Below are 21,973 nucleotides of genomic sequence, written 5' to 3'. Positions count from 1 at the left end.
CATTATGTGGATTAAAAGCTAATGCTTTCTCTCATTCAACCAAATGATTGGTTTCCATTACATGACCATCTGCTTGTACAGTAAATAACGCTGTGTGCCAGACTGCCCGTTTGTCTAGAAGCATCTTTATGTTTATTTTGCTCGCTGCAGAGCTTGTGCTCACGCTTTAACTCCACGTCTGTGTCTGCGCCCTGCTTACTGCGGCTGCTCTCACTAATCACATTTCTGCAAGGTGTAATTAGTCTAGGGAATCTAAAGCCTTAATCCCTGGTTTAAGCGTACTGTATCTTTGCTTAGTCACTGTTGCTTCCCTTGATTCTGCAGGCTTACAACTAGCATTTATATGCATGTTTTCAGTGTATTTTGTATTTAGTATTTGTTTCAAATAAATGTCTGTTGCTGAAGGTCTGTGTGATGCAAGCAAACCAGCAAAAACTCTGAATTCTATCTGATACTGTTCGTTTAAAAACTAAGAAAAACATTATTATTTGCTTAATAGTCACACAATCCAGCCTGTTTAGGTCAATGATAGCTATTCTATCAAGTCACAGTATTTACATGTCCAAAACAGCCTGGGTAGAGACTTGCTAAAATAGGCTGACGTGTGTGCAGCTTCTTTTCTTGCTGTTTTTCTGCCAGCGTGCTCTGTTCTCTCAAAGCACAGCCAGACACACAATCTTTACTCAGAAATGTGCAGCATCTCCTGACCTATTTGAGAATGAGCAGAAGGCCAGCACGAATGGCAGCGACTTCGATAGAACTTATCCTCTCCTCCCTCGCACTCTCTCTCTCTCTCTCTCACACACACACACACACACACACACACACACACACACACATAATGCAGCCTTTCCTTGGCAGCCTCACAATAAATAATTAGAGCAGAAAGTCATTAGAAACAACTAAAATTATATATTACAATGGGTTATGGCTAAACTTTGCCTTTTCTTCAAAACCAAGCAGGATTAAATCACTTTCTGTGTGTGGGCTGTAAAGAGCACAGTGACTGCTAGGAGGCAACTCGTCTAAATATGTCGACTCTCTAGATGTAACCAAATTTGTCAGATATATATCAACAAATCTTCACAAATTTAATACGTGAAAATATTAGCACATTTATATTCCAGTGTTCATGTGAGTGAGTCCAAGCTTCACTCAGTGGATTGTGTTAACTAGAACGTGCTATACACGTTTTGGCTGATTGCATATCTTCTCAGGTTGAAATTAGATGCAGCAGTGCTGTAAAACTACTGGATAAATCAACTCTACAGACTCAAAAGATTAAATAAGCGCTATTTGTGGTAACAAATGCAACACAACTTACATAAGAGAGTGGAGGGGATGGTTAACTTAAAACACATGCGTGATTCACTGTGAAGAACTTGTAGTTGTTTGTTTCATTGTTCATATGTGAGAGGCTCTTCTGGGTGCCGTTCCTGCTTGGCTGCTGCGTATTGTGTTCCTCAGAAATTGAACAGTTTTATTTTGCATGTTGGAATTTATGCAAATGTTGTGCAGTTTTTAATGTCACTCCATGACAGCATTACTTCCCTGCATGTTTTCCTATGAAACTGAGCTGTAGGTCTGTTAATTAGCCTTGCTGAAATTTTACTGATCCTCAGGCATCACTATTGTGGTATGATCTATTGTGTGTTTCCTTTTCCTTTGTGCTTTTGTGTGAAAAAGTATTTTTTTATTGTTGCCGCGGCTGTCACAAAGACAAATGGATCACTTTGTGTTTTCCTCAGAGTAGCGTTGACTAACAACACAAGACATAAGCATGAGTTTATTCACTCAGTCTATAATGGAGACAGGAAACATTGCAAGTTAGCCTTAATTTTTCTGGATATTTTCATGCCTGGTGGCAGACAAAATTGCATAGTGAATAAGGGATTTATAAAGAACCAATCTAAACATTGATGGTATCATTATTCAGTAATCATTATTTTCTATAGTTAACATTTATAATGATACGTTCATGCAAAAAATATGTCTATTGCCAGTTTAAATAAAATTAAACTCAAAACTAAAACTAGGTGTGAAGCATTTTAATTAACTGAATAAAAATAGTGATATTGTGGACTTTCAAAACTAACTAAAAATAATAAGTGTACTCCTAGTGGCAGGAAGAACATATGGGGAAAAAATGTAAGCAAAAAAGCAAAAAAAAAAAAAAACCAAACTGTGTAGCTTATGTAAATATCGGTGCACACACACACACACACACACACACACACACACTCTCACACTACCAGTCAAAAGTTTGGACACACCTTCTCATTTAATGGTTCTTCTTTCATGACTATTTACATTGCAGATTCTCACTGAAGGCATCAAAGCTATGAATAAACACCTATGGAATGTTTTATATTTTAGATTCTTCAAAATAGCCACCCTTTGCTTTCCTTACTGCTTTGCACACTCTCGGCATTCTTGCGATGACCTTCATGAGGTAGTCAACAGCCTTGAAGGAGATGCTGAGCACTTGTTGGCTCTTTTGCCTTCACTCTGCGGTCCATCTCATCCCAAACCATCTCCACTGAGTTTAGGTCAGGTGACTGTGGAGGCCAGGTCATCAGGCGCAGCACTCCATCACTCTCCTTCTTGGTCAAATAGCCCTTACACAGTCTGGAGGTGTGTTTTATTTTGAAAAGCGTCACTTCCCCTGTGTGTCCTGTTTTCAGGTAACTTTACTTTTAGTTTTCTTGATTGCTTTCTCCCTCCTAATGTGTGTCACCTGTGTCTCGTTGTCATGTCTATTTAGTCCTTGTCTTCCCAGCCACCTTTGTCAGAGCGTTTGTGTTATTTCTTGAATGTCTTCTTGTCATGCCAGGCTCTTTTTGCCTTTCTTTGCCATGTCCTGTTGTGTTTTTGCCAGGAGTTTTGCCACAGTTTTGCCACAGTGGGTGTGCTTTTTGAGTTTTTTGCTTTATTAAAATAAAGACTATGGCTTGGACCTCTACCTCGCCTGTCTGCCCTTTTGAGTCTGCATTGGGGTTCAGCCCTTTTCTGCGTCAACCCATCTGCCTTATAGTGACACCTACTTTGAGTAATCTAAAATTAAAAAATAAAGAAAAAACACTGAATGAGAAGGTGTGTCCAGACTTTTGACTGGTAGTGTAGATGGAATTCAAGTGAAACTAAAACTGAATTGAAAACAGAAAAGAAATGAAATGAAATGAAAATGAAATCTAATGAAAATGTAGCCATAAGAAGAAGTCAGTTTGCTACACTTCATACACACCTTCATCTCAGCTGTCTACAAAACTCTTTTAAAACTAAAATCTCTTACAGTCACTAACTCCAATCTCCCCTTTTGCCTTGTTAGTGACATATTTTCCTCTTCATTTATAGAGGTACCATCGTGTATCATAGATAATCTTATTGCAGCATACCATATCTTTTATCCTATCATTTTCTGCATGTGTGCATTGGGTGGCAATTGATCATAGGACTCAGTGACACATGACTTAATTAATATATGGGTTTTCCCATCAGGATGTTACATATATAATTCATGTGGTATATACACTGAACATATGCTCCACTGGTAGCAGTGCTGGTTTGATGAGTTTGGTGATGCTCAGGTATAGACTGGATTTTCATAACCTGTTGTTTATTTAATATGGTCGATCAGTATGTAATTTAGGGCTGCAGCTACTGTAAGAATCATGTTCACTGTAGATTAATCTCCTGATAGATTTATCAATCATTTTGCAATTTAATGCCCTAAAATGCAAAAACAGTCCAAATCCCAAAATATTAAATTTTCTACCAGGTAAGACAACAAAAAAGCATCAAATTTAGAGGCAGCAATTATGTAATGTTTTCTTGAAAAAAGACTTTACAATGAATCTATTATCAAAATCAAAAACTGATATATTGACAAATACTTTCCCAGCTTAAATCCAGATTCACTGATGGCAGTTCCAGTTAGGAAAACAAATATGAGGCCAGGAAGAAGGAGAGTTTGTGTGGGGGTAGAAGGGAGAGATACGATGCACATGAGAAGAAGGGGGGAGGGAGAATGGAGATGAATAATGTGAAGGATGAAGAGGAAGGGTACAAGGGTGAAGGAAATGAAAACTTTGCCAACAAAAGAATAGTAAATTGTAAATGGACTTGCATTTATATAGTGCTTTTCCAGTCTACTGACTACTAAAAGCGCTTTACAACACATGCCTGATTCTCTCTCACACACACACATTGTGATGGCAGCGGCTGCTGTGCAGGTTGCTGACCTGATATACAGCACTTTCTATCCAATGTGCACCACAGCATTTCTATGCACAGCCATTCACACAGTGTTCAGGGTTCAGTATCCTGCTCAAGGACACGTCGACATGCAGTCGGAGTTGGGGATCACACCCCCAACTTTCCAATTAAGCAGAAAGTAAAAGTTGAACAGATAGATGTAGGAATAAAATTTTGAATGTTGTTTACATGCCCATTTCTCATACAATGAGGAAAAGCTTAAGAGCTTTTCCTCCTGGGAAAATAACCAAAATGGTTCAGAAGGGATGATTAGGCCTCTTGCGCCTCAAATTATCTGTTGGCATTAAAGCTTGCCTTTTCTGTGTTTTGAAGAACCCCAGGCGATTACAGCCTCCAACCCCACATCCTATTTACAGGACCTAATTAAACATGTTTTCCAGTAATGAAACTTCTATTTTTTTTTCGTGCTTTCTGAAAGCGCAGATCTGTCTAGCAAAATGAAGTAGCTGAAATAACTCTGAAATTATGTCACATTACCTTTGTTTAGGGTCTCAAGAGGAATACAGCCACTATAAGCCTGTCCAAAACCAGCAATACTATTACAGAAAAGTTACCTTTGTTTTGAGAACAGAGCAGAAAACTTCTTTAATATCTGAATATTAAATTTAAAGGTTTTCACAGTCCTTTGCCTGCTGCAATTTTATTACCCTTTCATTAAATGTGGGAGCTTTTAGCACCTACAGCATTCACCTGCTTCTTATTGTCTTGTTAGCGTGCGTGCATCCATATCCGTCCCCAGCTTCAATCATTATGATCCTCCCACACACATTCTGTAATTACTTTTTGTATCCACAGTTTAACGAGACTCTGGAGCAGCCTCACAGCTGTAGTTTTTTGGTTTTTTTTTCATTAATGAGTTTCTTCTCACTTAACAGAGAGAACCGTCTAAACCATTACATCAATTAAATTAGACACACAATGCACAACACAACACAGTTTTTAAATGTGATTTTGTGCACATCAAAGTAGGCTTTTGATTGGTTATTGGCTCCTGCTCTTCAGTTATGACATATTTTCACAGCAGAGTGAAATATTTTCTTGCATACTGACATTATTGGCAATTTTGTTTCATCCATATTCAAACCTACAGTGTTTCATGTTGTGTTGTTAAGCAGTTACTGACAGATCTGTTGAAGAACTGGTGTGAAAAAAACATCATGAGTACGCAGAGTGGTGGGCAGCGTTCATCCTTTTCCATCTGTTTAATGAGACTGAAGAAATGTGTTTTACTGGGAGGCAGCTTTTCCCCTCAAGGCTGAAGACTTCGGTCTGCCGGTGGATGGACAAGCGTGGTGGGGATTGTGTCGGTGTCTGTCCGTTTTTAGTTTTAGAGGGGCCTTTTGAGGTCGACATCTGTCCGTCTTTGGTTTAATACAGATCATATTCATCATTCACTCTTGTTGTTTTATTGCACTCACAGTAATGCAACATGTTGTCAGCTCCAGTAATGCTACCTTCATTCACATGCCTCTTTTCCGCTCTGCTCTGTTTCTCAGTAAGTTACAGTGGTACAGTTAGTTGCAGTCAGTTTCACGCTCAATAAGGCTAATTTCAAAACAGGCTAATTATCAAAATGGGTCTCAACTGACAGTACAGAGGTTCAATAAATACACTTACCTTCGACCAGACAGTGCAACTTGGTAAAATACAGAGAGAATTGAGTTATTGTGCTGGCAGAAACGCACAACAGAAAGGATTTAAAGAAATTAAAAGGAAATTAAAGGATGTTTTACATTATACTTTCTAGTAAAAACATTTTTTTTTTTTTTGCCTGTCAGGGCTTCCCGTTTGGCCCGTTGGCAGCCCACCAGACCTGTGCAATTATAGGGGAAACACTATGTTGAGGAACAATTCCAGCCCATGACTGACTTCTAGCTACCTTATTAGAAGAATGAGTTTGATCTCGGGCCTGTTGAAGTTTGACTTGATTTCCCCAGGGACCAGCAGATCTAACCATTTTTATTGCTGTGACAAGACAAGTTCTGCAGGAGTCATGACCCTCATATGGGAAAGCAGCTTTAACCCACTAGCCAGCATCTTGACTCATACAATTTAAGCATTGTTTGTTTACAAGCAGAGAAGGAGGATATTTTTAGATCCATCGCTGTGGGTTTAAAGACAACAGATGATATTTTGGAGCATATTTGACGGCTTTGTGAAATAGTGTGTCATTTTGTGTGGTGTTTGTCTTTAAAATATGGTGCAGAGAGACTAAATCATCCAAATCTATTTGCTAGCAGCATATAAGATGTCACACATGACAGCACTAAAAGAAAGTGAAAGTTCAGTTAGGTCCTTACAGAATAAATACCATACATGTTTGATTAATGCATTTGAACAAAAATATTACTATGATACACAATAATGCTAAAACCAATACCAGTGTAAAAGTAATATTTTCAGACTGAATAGTCATTCAATCAATGTTAATGGTTTTTCACTCTGCATCTGCTGCTATTTTTGGCTCACAGAATTTGCTTAAGTATAGCTCCTGCAGAGCTGGTGCAGTCAGATAATATGTGGTCTACCATAAGAGAGCTGTAATCCTTTAACTTGCAGTCTCAGTCAGCTGAGCAACTTCATAGTCTTTAACGGTCTCCGAGCTCAGCCCGTATCTGATTTCTTTTCCTTATGCTTCTATAACTCTAAATGCATCAAAATCTTGTATGTTCAGAGGTACCAAACTGCTCTCCTGGGCAAAGAAATGGGCCGATGCGGAAGTATATGCAGAAAGAGCTACATTTTCTGCCTTCTGAAACAACAAACATAAATGACCACTGAAAGTATGAAAGCTGACTTTTAGAGTTCACTGAAACTCTTGTGTGAATTAATGTGAGACATTTATTACAGAGGTGTTATGATGCTGTCTTACTTTATATGTAGCCCTTTCAACGTAGCCCAGTATTCTTTTCGTACAGGATGACTTATTACCCCTGTCAGCGTTTGACTTTATCACAAGGGACTGGATTTTGCATCCTGCTGCCACAGATCTGTAACTTAACGTTCACCTTTTCTACTAACCTCACTTAGTGCCAACCCAGTTAATTACAATTAACGTTTGGACCTGAACAACCAAACAGTTAAAAGAGCCACAAGTCTTGCCGTATTTTACTTTATTTACTCAGAACATTTTGTTTTTTGTCATGTACTTTAATTATTTCATTATTTCAAAGCCATCGTTCTCCTCTTTGGCTTAGGTTGGGCTGCATTTAACCAACAGTGCATTTCGTCGCATCATGCCTTTTTAGGGTTAGGGGTTAGGGTTAACCAGGCGCAAACACCAGGAGTTGACTCTTCATTAAAACAAAATTATGACCAATGTGTTAACTGCACGTCAATCTATTCAAAACACTCAAGGTCAGATCGCCTCCTAAGTCACCATGTGACCTGTTGCTGACATACAATGCAGTATTAAAAGACTATTTTAGTCCGGTACACTTCCATATAAAACTCACTGGGGCTTCATTACATCATTTCAAGCAAACTTAACAGTGAACAACGAGGGCAAAACAGCATCACCAGTTTGTTGCAACCAAACAGTTAGCTAGCTATAGTTAATAACTAGTTCAGCTAAAAACACAAAATCTGTCGATTCATTATAGTGTTGTCTGCTGGAGGTACTTATGCGTTGTGTTGTCTTGTAAAGGTTCAACACTGAATGTTTAGGAGTAATTTGTTTCAAATTACAGTGGGCTCCTATTAGTTTAGAGGGCTGTAAAAGCAAAATTTTATCTGATGCAGCATGTGATTTTAAGGCATGGAATAAATTAGCTCTCTGTCTGGCAGCAGGAAGTAGTCCCTCTGGAGCTGATTCCCCTCATTTAAACTCCCTCAGTCCAAGTCCCAGTGTTGTGGACGCTCGCAGGGCTCACACAGTACTCAGCTTGAATATGCATTATGGTACCCTAGTGTCCAAATCAGCCAGTTAACCATTTTCACTCATTGCATCATCCCTGCTCATCCTGCTCTCTGGAGCTCGTCCTAATCTCACTGGATTTGGTTTAGCCTGGTTCATTTTACAGAGCCGAATAATGATACATTTGTACCCACACGCAAGATCACAAGCCTGTTTGCCTATTTAGTGCCAAAATGTTTAGTCTGTCACAGGAAATTATTAGCAGCACTTTTATTAATTAAGCAAAGGTGGTAAATGTTGGCTAGAGCCAGATTCTCAAATGTGAGGATATACCAAAATCCTTTGGGAACACTTTTAAATCAGGCGTCCAAGTTTCACATAAAGACGTCTGAATGGTCTATCAGTTTTGCTCCCACACAGCTAACTTGTTTTAATAGTATTCCAGTACTATGAAGTGAGAACAGAAGAGGCAATGAAGAACTGAATTCTGCATTACCTTTTCCTATAGTCATAGTTTTGTGCTTTTGCTAAAAGCCAATAACAACAAAAAAGCCAAACTGCACACAGATGGTTATATTCTTCAGTCAGACACTCCTTTATTTGAGTCTTTTTGTTGTCGCTGTTGTTCAGTATGCATATGAATAACAGATAGAAGCCATTTTTAAAATTAATAAACCAACAGCAGTTCAATTGATATTCCATTGAGTGCACAAAAAAGCACAACTTAGCACAACTTATTGAACCCTTCATATCCGACCACTCTGTGGAGAATACATTCTTTTGAAATGCTGACTTCTCAGGGTCATTGAAAGTTATTATCACCCACAGGTAGCTGTGCCTCTGACGGAGGTTCTGCTGTAGGTGCTGTGCAAGAAGACAATATAGCGTTTTACATGTCTTTATCCCCTTAACATTTAAGCAAATAAGAGACTGTCCATCAGTGAACACAAGAAAGCTTAACAGCCAAACTGTGAAATTCACAGGTGTTTCTAATCGATGTGTTGGAATTATGAAAGAGGTGCAAAATGACTTTAACTCGGTTGACCGGCAGTGAGATATTACAAGTCACACTATGCAGGACTGACACATGAGGTACACAATAAACTGCAGCAGGATCTCATGCATAATACAGACACACTAATGTGAGCAACAACCACAAAATGGTGCAGAGATGACTTCACAGTTGAGTAAATGTTCTAATGTAGCAAAACATGCTATGCTTTAGTTAGCATATCACAGTTCATTTGAGGCGCAATGCACATGAGTAGGATAAAACAAAAAGAAGCCATTTGAGAAGCCCATCTCCCACTGGTAGTTTAAAGTTGTTGGGTGCTTTTTCTCAGCCTCAAATCAAAACCATTCGTGTCTTAAAAACATGCATTGAAAGAGAGAGCTGGTGTCTTGCTGCATCCATGTTCAAAGTTGTGTCATCTAGGCCCCACATGGCAACCAAAGAAAACAAAGCTGCCCGTAAGAACAGAGAGCAGAGCTTGCCATGAAGAGAGTGAGTGTTTTGTGATGGCAGTAAAAAGTAGATTTATTTTCTTTGTGTGTATATGTGGCAGTGTGCTGTGTGTTTCTGTCTTTATAATGACGTTAGTGTCAACAATATTAAGTCAACACTGTGCCCTGCACTATAACCAGAGTAAGTCAAAGGCGTCTTCTGAATCCCTTTCACTTGATCCTGGGCAGTTATCAGAGAAAACAAGACGTGATGCCTCTGATCTCAGTGCTGTTCCTTCCGTCTCGGGGGCACCGAGCGACGGGACAGGCTGTGAAGGTGACACTGAACCAGCACCTTCAGCAAAGCAATGCACAGCCTGCCTGGAATTGATATTCCACAAAATCCCCAGCCAATTACTGAAGTGGAGCCTTGGTGGTGGATGCAGAAAAAGTATGAGGCATGGCTCAGGAAGATGAGAAGTACTTCAGTCCAGCAACATACAGGACGATGTGCTTTAAGCACCATATCAGTTTGACTTTTGTATTGGTGTAAGAGGAACGGTGTCCCAGATCAATATATCCAAAAGCACTGGAGCTGTCACTGCAATGACTGCTTGAAAAGAGATTTTAGTTGAAACACAAGTGAAATAGAAGCATTTTAGCCAAGAGAGTTAAGAAAACCCAACTGTTCGATCATTCCCTGAAGCATCCCTCAAGCGCTTTTTTTCACTTGTAATTCTGCAGTGCCAGTGAAGAGCTCCAGGGAAGTTATTGTGCTTCCTTTTCTTCATAAAAACGTATTCACCTTATCAACTTAAAACATGGGGATTATGCATTATATATATATATATATAATATGATGATATCGTTCCGTTTTCTTTAGCGGGACAACTTGCTATTCAAGAGGTGATGTTCTCCCTCAGAGGAGAGAAAAGGTCAGCTACTTTGCAACTTGGGAGGCAACATCTGTTCGATGGGAGGGAGATCACAGACGAGTCCTCTGCTGTTTCTCTTCTCTGTGGCGTAGAGCTCTCCAGATAGATTTGCTAAATGAGAAAACGTGATTTGTTTGGGGGAACTGTAGAAGTGTAGTGTCATGACTCTAAGGAAAAACACGTCCTCTCTTCTGTTTGCTCAATGCTCAGTGTGAAAGAAGGCAGCAAGATGAACTAATACTTGCTTCTTCTCCATCAGTCACTCAATAATTGTATCAGTTAATTATGAAAGAAAGAAATGCAAAAGCAGTGAACATTTTATCATGACAAAATGGTGGCATTTGACAGAGGAAGATAAACACACATGGTTTCATGGGTCCATTTGCAATAAGATAAGAAGTATTTAAAGCAATGAAAGCTGAACTGGGAGAATATTTACCGGGACTGGATGGAAGAGTCTGAGACAGAGGGAAAGTATGTCTTTTTCTAGCTTAAAGGAGCTCTAACCAAATGAAAACATCTTTTGTAAACAGGATATTTTTTGAGTCAAATTTAGCTGTGTGGCTGTTGTGGGTCATGATTGCCTGACCAGCCTGGAGTGTTGTACAAAAATCCATTTCTGCAGGCCAGACACCCACTGTAGGCAGCAGAAAAATAACTTTGACAGATCAAAGAATTATTCATTAACATATTCAGCACACTAAAAATGTAAAAAGCATGCACAAGTCTATGGCCAGGGTAGAGAGCGATGTTAAAAGCTATTTGACAGGGAAAACAAAAAAGAAACCCAAGCCAAAAATTGTCATGGAAATATTACACATTATGTTTCCCTCTCAGGTCTCTTCTACACAAAGAAGCTTCGCGACTCCTTTAAAACAGACTGGAATATTTAGATAAGTGTACACATACTACATTTCCAATGTCGCATATTTATGAATATTAGCTCCAAATGTATCTCCTTCATACCCAGAGGCTTCAGTCACAACTGAAAACAGCAACCATCAATAATAGTGTTAAGTAAATAGTGATAAGCGAATTGAAGCTCAGTATGCTGTTACATGGCACAGCATTTTCCTTTCAAATCTGCGCTAATCGTGCTTTTACCAGATCATGGGATTTTATCAGATCAGACCTTGAGATCTGAATAACTTTCAAGTCTTCAGGTAGTCAAGTCACAACAAAATCAAGCATTGAAACAGTAATAAGACTCCAGAATTGCAGGCAGTGTGCTTGTAGTGGGTTTCTACTATGTTTCATCTCCACATTCAGTGTAGAGATTGTTCAGTTTGAGGTGTGGGAGATTTCATTATTAGCATATTCGGTGCCTGTGAAATTGTCATATGCTACCTGTACTGTTTTCTGAAGTTAACTTGTACCTGTAAAACATTGTATTTAAACTTATATTTCATATTTTCAATCGGTCAATGCTAATTAAGAGCAATTATGTTTTTCCATGCGGGCTAATTTCTAATTTCATTATTCTGTGTGTGTGTGTGTGTGTGTGTGGGTGGGGGGGGGTGCGTAACATACAGAGGATATAACATGTAAGTATGTTGGATTTTGGGATGCTGAAAGACAACTTTGACAAAGCTAGGCTAGCTGATTCCCTTTGCTTTCAGTCTTTCTTCTCAGCTACATTAAACGTGACATGAACTGATGTGCACCGAGCCCACAGAGGTAAAATCAAATCTAACTTCTGTCAGAAGGTTTTTTTTTTTGTTTGTTCGTTTTTATCAGTTCAGAAATGTTCCTGTAAAGGAAGAGAGAAAATGCACAGAGGCACAACATACAGCATCTATAAATCTCTGCTATTAAATGTGTGCTTAGTCTCCTTAGAATCGTTATTTGACAAGCTGGTTTCTCTGGGATTCAGACAATTAAAGAAGAAATATTCCATTGAGATAGTTAAATTATAAAAGACATTCATAGCAATAATACTCTTTCAGCAGATGCAGTATTCCATATGGCAGGACAGGAAAATGGGTGTAAGAGACTGGGTGTAAGAGGCTTTTTTCCTCCTTTCCTTGGTTTATGTCGTGATCAGCATCATGCATTAAATCACCAGCTGTCCCTTCGGTCACAGCTGTAGAGGCCAGCAGCAAGTCCATGGAAGACAGAGCTTTGGGTTGCACGTCCAGTCCACAGTAGAATACAAATTGACTTTATTCGCACAGTGATTTATTTGTGAATATAGTGTCAAAGCTCTTTATTTGCAGATTACAGGTTCTGGTGAGGAGCCTGTTTCCTATGAAGAGTTCAGCCTGATTTAGTGTGGAAGCTCCTTTTTAGATGTTGCAAATGTTCCCTCCGCCATTTTTGCATCTATTATCTCAATAAAGTATTATCTCAATGGATGAAACACTTATGAATTTCTAAATATGCTGGTGCGTAGTGTTTCCTGTCTGTTTGACCTGCTTTTCGCTTTGTGTGTGTTTTTGAGAGCCATGAGGCTGAAAGGTTTGATTGAAAATTGATTTTCAGTAAATGGGAAATGTCATGTAGGTACAGTTACCATGTAGATGTACATGAAGACTGATCTTAGCGTATCATGCTAATAGTCTATTCCTGTAATTGGAAAAAATGAGATCCATGCATGCAGCATTCTGTGTCAACCATTCAAACCCCTGTACTGAGTAGGTGGTTTTATATTGCAGATTTTGGATAAGTGGTAATAATATCCACAGAATACAAGTCTAACCTAAGAGGCCACGTCGAGGATGTGTTTGCCCAGCTCGGCTGTAATGAGCACATCTCCGGGGAGAATGTGGTGGAAAGAAAAGTGCATTCACCTGCTCCAGCCTTCTCATTAGCATGGCCCCGTCTGCCCATGAGGTTATGGAGTCGCATTGTATGATGCAAGTCATGACGTGTTCTCGTTGAGGTCAGCGTGAGCCGAGCTGCCGCACAGTGGGGATCCACGCAGGGAGAAGCTGAGAGGAAGCTGACACCTTCCTAAACTGCTTTGTGCTTTGCCTTTAGTTAGAGTGACGGCGAAAATAATGAAATAATGGAATACAGTAAGTGCACTAAAAAACACCTCAAATGAAACGCTGTTATAAGCGGACCAGAAATAGTATGGTGGTTATGACTGTTTATTTTTAGCAGCGTGGTGCACTGGTATATTCTTTTTGATGAATTTTATCAACCTGTTGTAGCACATCCCATCACTTTATTTAAAGTAAAACTCTGTAATAAAATGGGCAGGATGTACATACTTATTGCTCCTCTGTGTTTCATGCCATCTTTTCTTGTGAACGTCCACTCACTAATGATGTCTGACAGGGACAGGTTGAAAGATAAAGGTTAATCACTCTGTGTCTAAGTGCTCAAAGACCCAAATCCTTTTCTGCAGTCTGCCATCCTTTGTATTCCAAAGGAGTACCTGCGGCTCCTCGTTTCCCTGTGTAATTGCTTTGTAGAAGGGCAATGTTTCAGGACATAGTATAGATAAAGGATATCGTGTTGTGTTTGTAATGGCTTCAGCGTTAAAGGCATTTACTCTGAAGGATGTCAAATAATTTCTCATGCTCATTCAGTAATTGTCGTAATTTGGGCTGAAGCTACAGACTTATTATGTTGGATTAGATGCCTTATTTACTTATTTATTTATTTAGATTGACCAGTTAATAATTGAATAGAAAATGAAAGTGGAAGTGATGCTGTCAACATGCTCGCTTGCAAAAAGAGGTGTTTGTTTTAATAATGATACCAAAAATAGTATCAATCAGTCACACAAATTGTTTTATCAGTTATCAATTTATCAATTAATTATCAATTATTTGAGTATTCCATTAAAGATCACCTAATCATTTCAGCACAATTGAAAAAAATTCTGCGAAACTTGCAGACGTTAGTCATGAGTTTGGCTCCATCGAGAACAGTTCTTAAAGCTTATGTTCATTTTGCAGCAACTTTGTTGAAAATGTATGGAAAAGTTCTCTGTGAGCAGCTTTCTGTGTTTTTCATAGGTTTTTCCAAAATAAAAACGGCTTTTCTAACACGCGGAGACAATCTCAAGCGTCAGCAAGAAATTAGAAGTAAACTATTAGTCCTTCAACAGAATATCTCTGTAGTTGAGGGGGACATTCATTGTGTTTCAACGCAGAAAGCACCAAACATTTACGACACGCGCTTTGACTTTCGTAATCCAAGTTGTGCATGATACAGCCAGTAAATCCTGTGTTTGATTCATAACCATCACATTAAGTGCCAAAAGATCAACAGCAAACCACACATACGAACACATACTGAATTTGAGGTGGAAATCACAAATCACTTTGCTCAGTTCAGAGGTTCATAGTCACTGACTGCAAATGGTTCACTTTTGTCGTCAGATGAGCAGTCGCGTCACACTTCAGTGTGTAGAACATTAAGTGAACACACCTGCCATCTGTGGTTCGTATCTCATTGGCCTCAACTTATCATACCGGGATTGTTTCTGTAGCTTTTGTGGTCATTTTAATGTGAGGAGGAAGCGACGCGCTGTGAATCACAGCTTGTACTTTTTTTGTAGTTTTGTTCAGTTTAACTCCAGCATGTATCTCAAAGCCTCATTGTAGAAAGTGTAACACCTCCGTGCCGCCTGCCAGAATCAGGCCTCTCACGCAAGCCTGTGCCAGCATTGGTTAGACGGAAGCTTTTTTAAACCAAGGTGCCTGGATTTGAAGAATTAAGCTTTTAACATTCATTTTTTAATTTATTTAGGATTCTTCCAGTTTTTTTTTAACGGAAAGTCAGATGTACCGTAAGCTTGCTAATTGGGCATATGCAGAGAAAAGCAGAACTGTACAGTACACAGTGTGTTTGTGTGCCTCTGAGATTTAAGGCTCTCATATTCTTGCTTGCAGGTTTGTTTCTGGTCTGCTTTTGTCTTGCTGACAGTTTGGCCTTGAAGAAATGTGAATAAACATTCACCCAAAACAGAAGCTGTTCTTTTGAATTTTCCTATTATATTGTGGTATCACAGCCTTTTTTTGTAGTCTGGAATAAACTAATATGAGATAAAAGCATTCATTTAAAATTGAGATAACTGACTTAAAGCAAATCAGGTCCAGCAATTTGATTCTGATGTTGAAAAGTTCCAGAAAAGGTTTCAATCTCAATTTCACACACTGCGGCACGCACAGTGGAGCCCATATCTATGTTCCCTTTTCCCCACAGTGCATATGGAAATCTGCACACGTGATAGAACTGCACAAGCTGAGTGTTTGTTAAGATTTTGAAAGGAGTATTTTCTGCAGCCTCTTTCGCATTCTCTACTCTGCAAGCTGTCTCGTCAGACTTTCAGTGAAACTGCCAAGACATAATTATAGACAGTAACTATGATGAATCTACTTCTATAATCACGCTGCAGTTCTCTTTCACTCATCATTGACTGTCAGCACCACTTGTTATCTGCATAATGAGATGCTTTTTTTGGACAATGCAGAGCTGTGCTGTAGAGGAATTATGTATAATCATAACTTACTCAAGAAATCTTTTGTCAGCTCATGTCTTTTCTAACTTGAATTAAAGGAGAAATGTAAACAAACTGAAAGGTTAGAGAGAGAGAGATTTAAATTAGGTCAAACTATAAAATGCATATCTTTGCAATATTGCATTCAGAGGGTAATATAAGTGTGAAGTGAGAACTTTTTTGTCACATCTGACTAAAGCAAATTCATTAATCTGATTTATTTGTAAAGACATTGCCATTAAAACTTCCATCTGTCTGTAGTGATTTTTTGGCTTGTTTAATAAAGCGTCTTACTCAGTGAACCTCCCCATTTGCAGGGGAACAGATTCAGAAAAAAACGGAACAAAACTAAAACACTAACAGCATCTGTGATTCATTCTGGCAGAATTTATTAGACCAAGATATGAACATTTGTTACTTCTCTCTGTCTATCTGTCTATCACGCAGGGCTTATAAGAAGGGTTGGGGGAGCACAAGTGCGCCCAGGCGACCTAGCAGCTAAAAGAAATTTACCAACATGTTTGAAAATCAAAACAACAAAATCCAACTACCGGCACCTGTAGAGCTCATTAAATAACATGTTATACAGTGTTTGCAGTTTGCAGTTTTTGAACAGATGTCAGGTTGCCAGGTCACCAGCAGAGACGAATAACCATATTTCCTCAATTGTCAAACTATCCCTTTGATGTGATGACCATGTTATCACAATGTGTCCAGTCTGGGTCCAGTCTTTGTCACATGTTATCCCTCTCTCCCCTCAGTCTTATCAGTGATGGGGGGAAAAGCCCTCACAGTCAGGGGTCCTCCCATTTGGAAGATGCCAATCCAAACACCACATCTTACCAAAACAGATTTTTAAGGGTTTAAAGGTTCCTTTCCCTGAATAATGGACAATGGATAGGAGTTGTAGCCACTGAGCTCTCCTTGGATCAGCAGGGAGGCCATGTTCCATTTGGCAGCGATGATCAAACACACTAGTGGGCCCTCAGAGAGGCCGGGGGGCATTGTGGAAGGCCTGTTACATTTTGGGACATTGGTGCTTCCGCTGTAAAGCTGCCACGGAGAAATGTGCTGCTGCTCTTCACGGGAGGATTGTTCAAAAAGCTATGGCTACAATCAGACACATGATAGTACATTTCAGTCCAGCTGTGGGGGAGGGCTGTCTGGTTTGAGGCAGAGACATTTGAGAACCTTGTCTTTGATGGTAGCTAGCAGCAGGGTAGAAGGTGGAGCACTGAAGCTTATGGACTGAGTCTGATTTCAGAGCTTTTTACACAAGAGGTCCTGAAGTGTTAAATTACAGAAAGGAAGATGTTGAGGCTACTTAAGTTTGCGTGTAGGCAGGCCGATCTGTCCCGTGTAGAGCGGGAAAAGCAAGATAGGAACAAGATCAGTAGGCTTTAGCGAAGCTGAGAGTAGGTAGTCATTTATAGTTTCATAAGATGTAAGATCCTGTTTGGACATACATGATAATAATAAAAAAAAAATCTCTGAACTAAGTGGTGGCTGATGAGGAGGGTCATACTGTATACCAAATGTCCAAGTAATTCACTCACATTAACTCTCTGGGAGCCGTGGTTAAATAACACATACTATCAAGTTTAATATTGACTTTTTGTCCAACTTCCAAAATGTTTAAATCCTACACATGAGAACTTGTGATTTTTGATTCATTGGCAGATAATCAGATACTGACCTTTAACAACAATAACAACACTTTAGGATTATATGATAACAAGAAATAAACTGTAGTAAATAGCATTACGCTATACTTTAAGCATTTGAATAACATTTGAATTTGAAGTTTTCTGGTAAAGGCAATCTTTTCAGTGCATGACAACCACCTGCTATGTCATCTCAATGTAACAGGAACTTTAACAGTGTCTGTTACTGAGCTCTAGGCAAAAAGCCTGACTGAAAAGAACTGACTGAAAGTGAAACTAGTTGTCAACGAGTACGTGGAAGTGGCGAAATGAAGTGGTAAATAAGAGAGTAAAAGTGAGAGAGAAGCAGACACACTAATTAAATTCAGTCTTCTGAGCCAGCAAAGTTAAAGGATCGTATATAAAAGATTTTTAATGGCTAATTCATACACACTTCTGTAAATGAATTCTCGCTATAAAAGAAAACTTGCACGCAGGGCTGAAACGGTCTGTACCCACTTAAATTCATTATAACCACCATATAACAGCTCAGTGACTGCTACCACTACTAAAACCACAATAACATAAATAATATCAAAACAGAATTTGCCATAAATAAACGGTACAAGATGGCAGATTGTTTAGTCAATGACAGACCCTGAATTGGGAAAGGACCTGACTCGTCGAGCACAGACTGGAGCAGGCTGCTCAGGATGACAGACCATTTTGACTCGAGGAGAGGTGGAAACACAGCAGCACTTCCTTCCAGACTGCACACAATCCAAACAAACATCAGCAATAATTATAGAAACCTGCAGTTTTCTCTGTTTCCCGAGAATCATTAGTTGTTCAGTTGTTCCTTCCGTGATTGTGACAGGATACAACACGCCTAGCTGCTCGTTTGAGTAATAACAACAGTTGTTTTTGTAGTATTGAACTGATTTAATTTTTATTTTCATCCCAAATATCACTGTGTTTTAAGTTTGTTTTAGGTAGTATATGTGATATAGATTTGTTTTCATGTCTAAAACCCTGGTTAGAGATTAATTAATGACATTTAATTCTCTAAGTAAAGATTCTGAGTGTATCTGAGTGCAGCTTTTCATAACTATCAGTTGAATATACCCTAAATAATTCACCATATGCCAGGTCTCAGATGCACGTTGTCTCTAGAGGATCTTAAATTCTCTGTGCTCAGTAGAAGTAAATTTTAGCTGTTCCTGTGGGTAAGCTCAGATGTGCAGTCAAACTGCCAAATGAAAACAAATGGCAACGTGTATTTTCAAGTACAAAGGATGTTTCACTTCACACTGGATGAACACCACAAAGCCATGCAGAGCAGCGAACGCCAGTCCACGTAGGCTGTTGAAAATGAGTAAAATTTTTGTCCAGCTGAATAATTTTGTTGAAACATTCTCACCTCTCACGTGGTGACGATTCTGGCTGTCGATTCTCTGAAATGAATGTGAACTTAGTGGTGTGCGTGTTATTTGCCATTCCTTTAAGCAACACAAACCAGCAGCATTGTCTTTTATTTCAGACACACCTAAAGCACTGGCATTTGAGAAATGGCAGGCTGTTGTGCTCTGCATGTTATTCCTCTTGGCGGTAGTTCTGTAGCCTCTCCCTTTTGAAAAGTAAGAGACTTTCTTTTCCCCGCTGTGATGGATATAGATTTTCTCTGTCGAGTCAGATACCCGTCAGGTTTTTCGAACCTTTCACGTGTAGAAATCTCACAGGCTTGTTCATATGAAGAAAGGTGTGTGTACATTAGAGGAATAGTTGACATTTCAGGAAATGCAGTGTTCTCCAGACAGCGGAAATGTCCATCAGCCAAATGGGAAGCTGCAGCCAAGAGATGGTTAATGTAGCTTTACATAAAAATTTAAAGGAGTGGAAACAGATGTGCAGACTTAATAAGAACTTTTTGTCCTTTGAATGAGTTTTGGACACATTGAGGCTAACTTTGAGATTTGGTCTTACATTCATTAAGTGGCCAGAAACATGATGTTAATTTTGCTCTGCATCTTCTGCACGGGTAAAAGGTGGTAACATGTCAGTGCTGTGTTCACGGCATGTTCCTGCTGCCCTCTTTTATTCAGATTTAATCATGTTTATAGTTTAAGTACGTTAGTGTGTTGGCCACACATATATACAGAACTTTCTGTGAACTTTCTTTAATGTAAACAGAATTTGGGAACAGCTGTTGGCTCAGCACATGAGCATTTTTATTTTTGCTGCATGTTTCCATGTCCTTGATGCCTCTTACCACCATCAGAAACGTGGTATTATGTTAATGTACTTTCTCTATTTGCAAACCACTTAGCCGTCTGAGGCTCCAAGCCAGAATAGCTTAACGAATGCATATATTATTACTGCGTGCATGCACTTTTGACTTAAAGCACAATAACTACAATCCCTAACAACCGAAAGTAGCAAATAGCAGCAGTGGCAGCAGGTTTATATATATCGACTAGGCTGAAAATTCAAATGAAGTGCACAAGAATCACCAAGATCTATTCATGGGTTCTGTCACTTTCAGTTTGATTTGAAGACTTTGTGCTCAATCGTGCCTTGATATTCCAGGTAAAAGAAAATAGAACAGAATACATGTATTTGGTGCAACATTTACCATGTATTTCCCTGCTTTTCTTTTCATTCATCATCATAAGCCACTGCGCCCATTGAACTGAATACATTGCCTTGAACTACATTTCAGACGGTGCAAGCTTTGTCTCTGATGATGTGGACATGAATCACTTTGTCGTTGCATCACAGAGAATGGAGATAATATTGATTTTACTTTTTCTGTATCTTGCTGTGTTTCTTTTCTTGAAGGAGGAGACATAATGCACTTTACTGATACCTAGAAATCTGAAATCATATCTGCTTTATGACAGTGACTTTGTCATTTGTCAGGATGTCTCTGTAAGCTGGTTCGAATATTGGGTGTCCATTACATTCTTGTGCTGGAATTAGCTTATCTGTCTCATCTGGCAGCTGCAGGTATCTGCTTGTGCAGAGGAGACATATTAGACAGAAACAACAATATTATTACAGGTTCTGCAGTTAGTTGCATTTATAAATAAATAAATGAAGATTTTATTTTGTGGCTAATAGTTCTTTTTTTGACAAATCTTTCAGAAGACGAGTTCTATCTCTCCATTCATACTGGATCTGTTTGCTTTCTTTTGGGTTTTATAAGAGTCTCTTTCACCTCACGTGGCACTGACCCACAGTTTTCAGAGCAGGCAGAACTTTTTTGGACAGTTTCTCCAGAGACACTTGTCTTGTGTTATCTTTTGATATCCTGTACCTGTAATAGGAGCCCTAGAGCTGTACATTCCCCATCATCCTTCCTCACGTCCTGCTGTCTGTCTGTGCTGGTGAGTCTCTAAAATGAGTCTGCTGGCTCTCTGCGTCATGCTTGGAAAAACACACAGCCAAGTTGCGTGATGCAACAGTTCAGATATGTATAAAAATACATATTTATATAATATACATTTATAACATTCACTGTTATATGATATATATATATGATACATGAAAAATAGGCATTCAGTGGTGAGCAAGTCCAGGTTCAATAAGAGATTGAATTTTGGACCTTGTAAATTGAAAAGTGGGATTCTTTGATCCTTCTTCATTTGATTGTCAATGGAGACAGAAGGTGTTAGTCTGTGACGGACTGACTCTGGGTGGCCAGCAGTAACTGTGTTTGCCTCATGGCTTCAACCTGGGTCATAAATTATCCACAGCACTGTACTGGTGAAAAGGGGCTGGAAGCTAAAAGAAGGTTTCGCCACTGCCATGGAAAAGGAAACCGGCTAGTCCGTCAGTTCTGTGTGTGGACTCTGGATCACAACGTATTGAATGAGAATGCATATTTCATGACAGAGCTTTGGGAGTGAGGGAGAGTGGTGGGCAGTGAATCGAAGAGAACCTGTGCTGTTTGAGAGGTAACACACAGAGACGCAGCAGTGTTGTCACAATAGAAAAGTGTGTCGTGTGTGTGTGCGTGTGTGTGGGTTGGTGCATACAATAATAAAAACACTTTTGCGTGGCCTGTGTGTGCTTGTGTGAGAGTGCAGTGAGATATCAAATTCTGTGTGGACAATGCATTTCCTTATTCCGTTGTCTGATCTCAAGTGCAGAACATCACAGGTGTAGCTGTGGTCAACAGCATGTGTCTTGGTGAAGTGCTTTATAAGAAGGTTGGGCGATCCTCTTCACGATGCCACAGGGCTGAAGGAGTAGGGAGATAATAGGATTCAGACAGAGGTGTCTTTGCGGATGACTGGGGAGCTGCTTCCTGTCAGATAATGAGACAACAGTTCCAGATTCCCCTGCATAATGATTCATCATTAAT

General features: G+C 39.3%; 1 protein-coding gene across 1 annotated transcript in view; it reads left to right on the top strand.

Annotated features, from left to right (window-relative positions):
- b3galt1b (UDP-Gal:betaGlcNAc beta 1,3-galactosyltransferase, polypeptide 1b) overlaps nt 1-21,973 on the top strand; it is a 40,358-nt gene that overhangs the window by 1,567 nt on the left and 16,818 nt on the right. The gene's annotated exons all lie outside the window — the stretch shown is intronic.

The sequence above is a fragment of the Scatophagus argus genome, chromosome 11 (genome assembly GCF_020382885.2).
Source record: "Scatophagus argus isolate fScaArg1 chromosome 11, fScaArg1.pri, whole genome shotgun sequence".
Lineage (NCBI taxonomy): Eukaryota > Metazoa > Chordata > Actinopteri > Scatophagidae > Scatophagus > Scatophagus argus.
The sequence above is the reverse complement of the archived record's forward strand: the minus strand, read 5'-3'. Positions and strand labels throughout refer to the sequence as shown.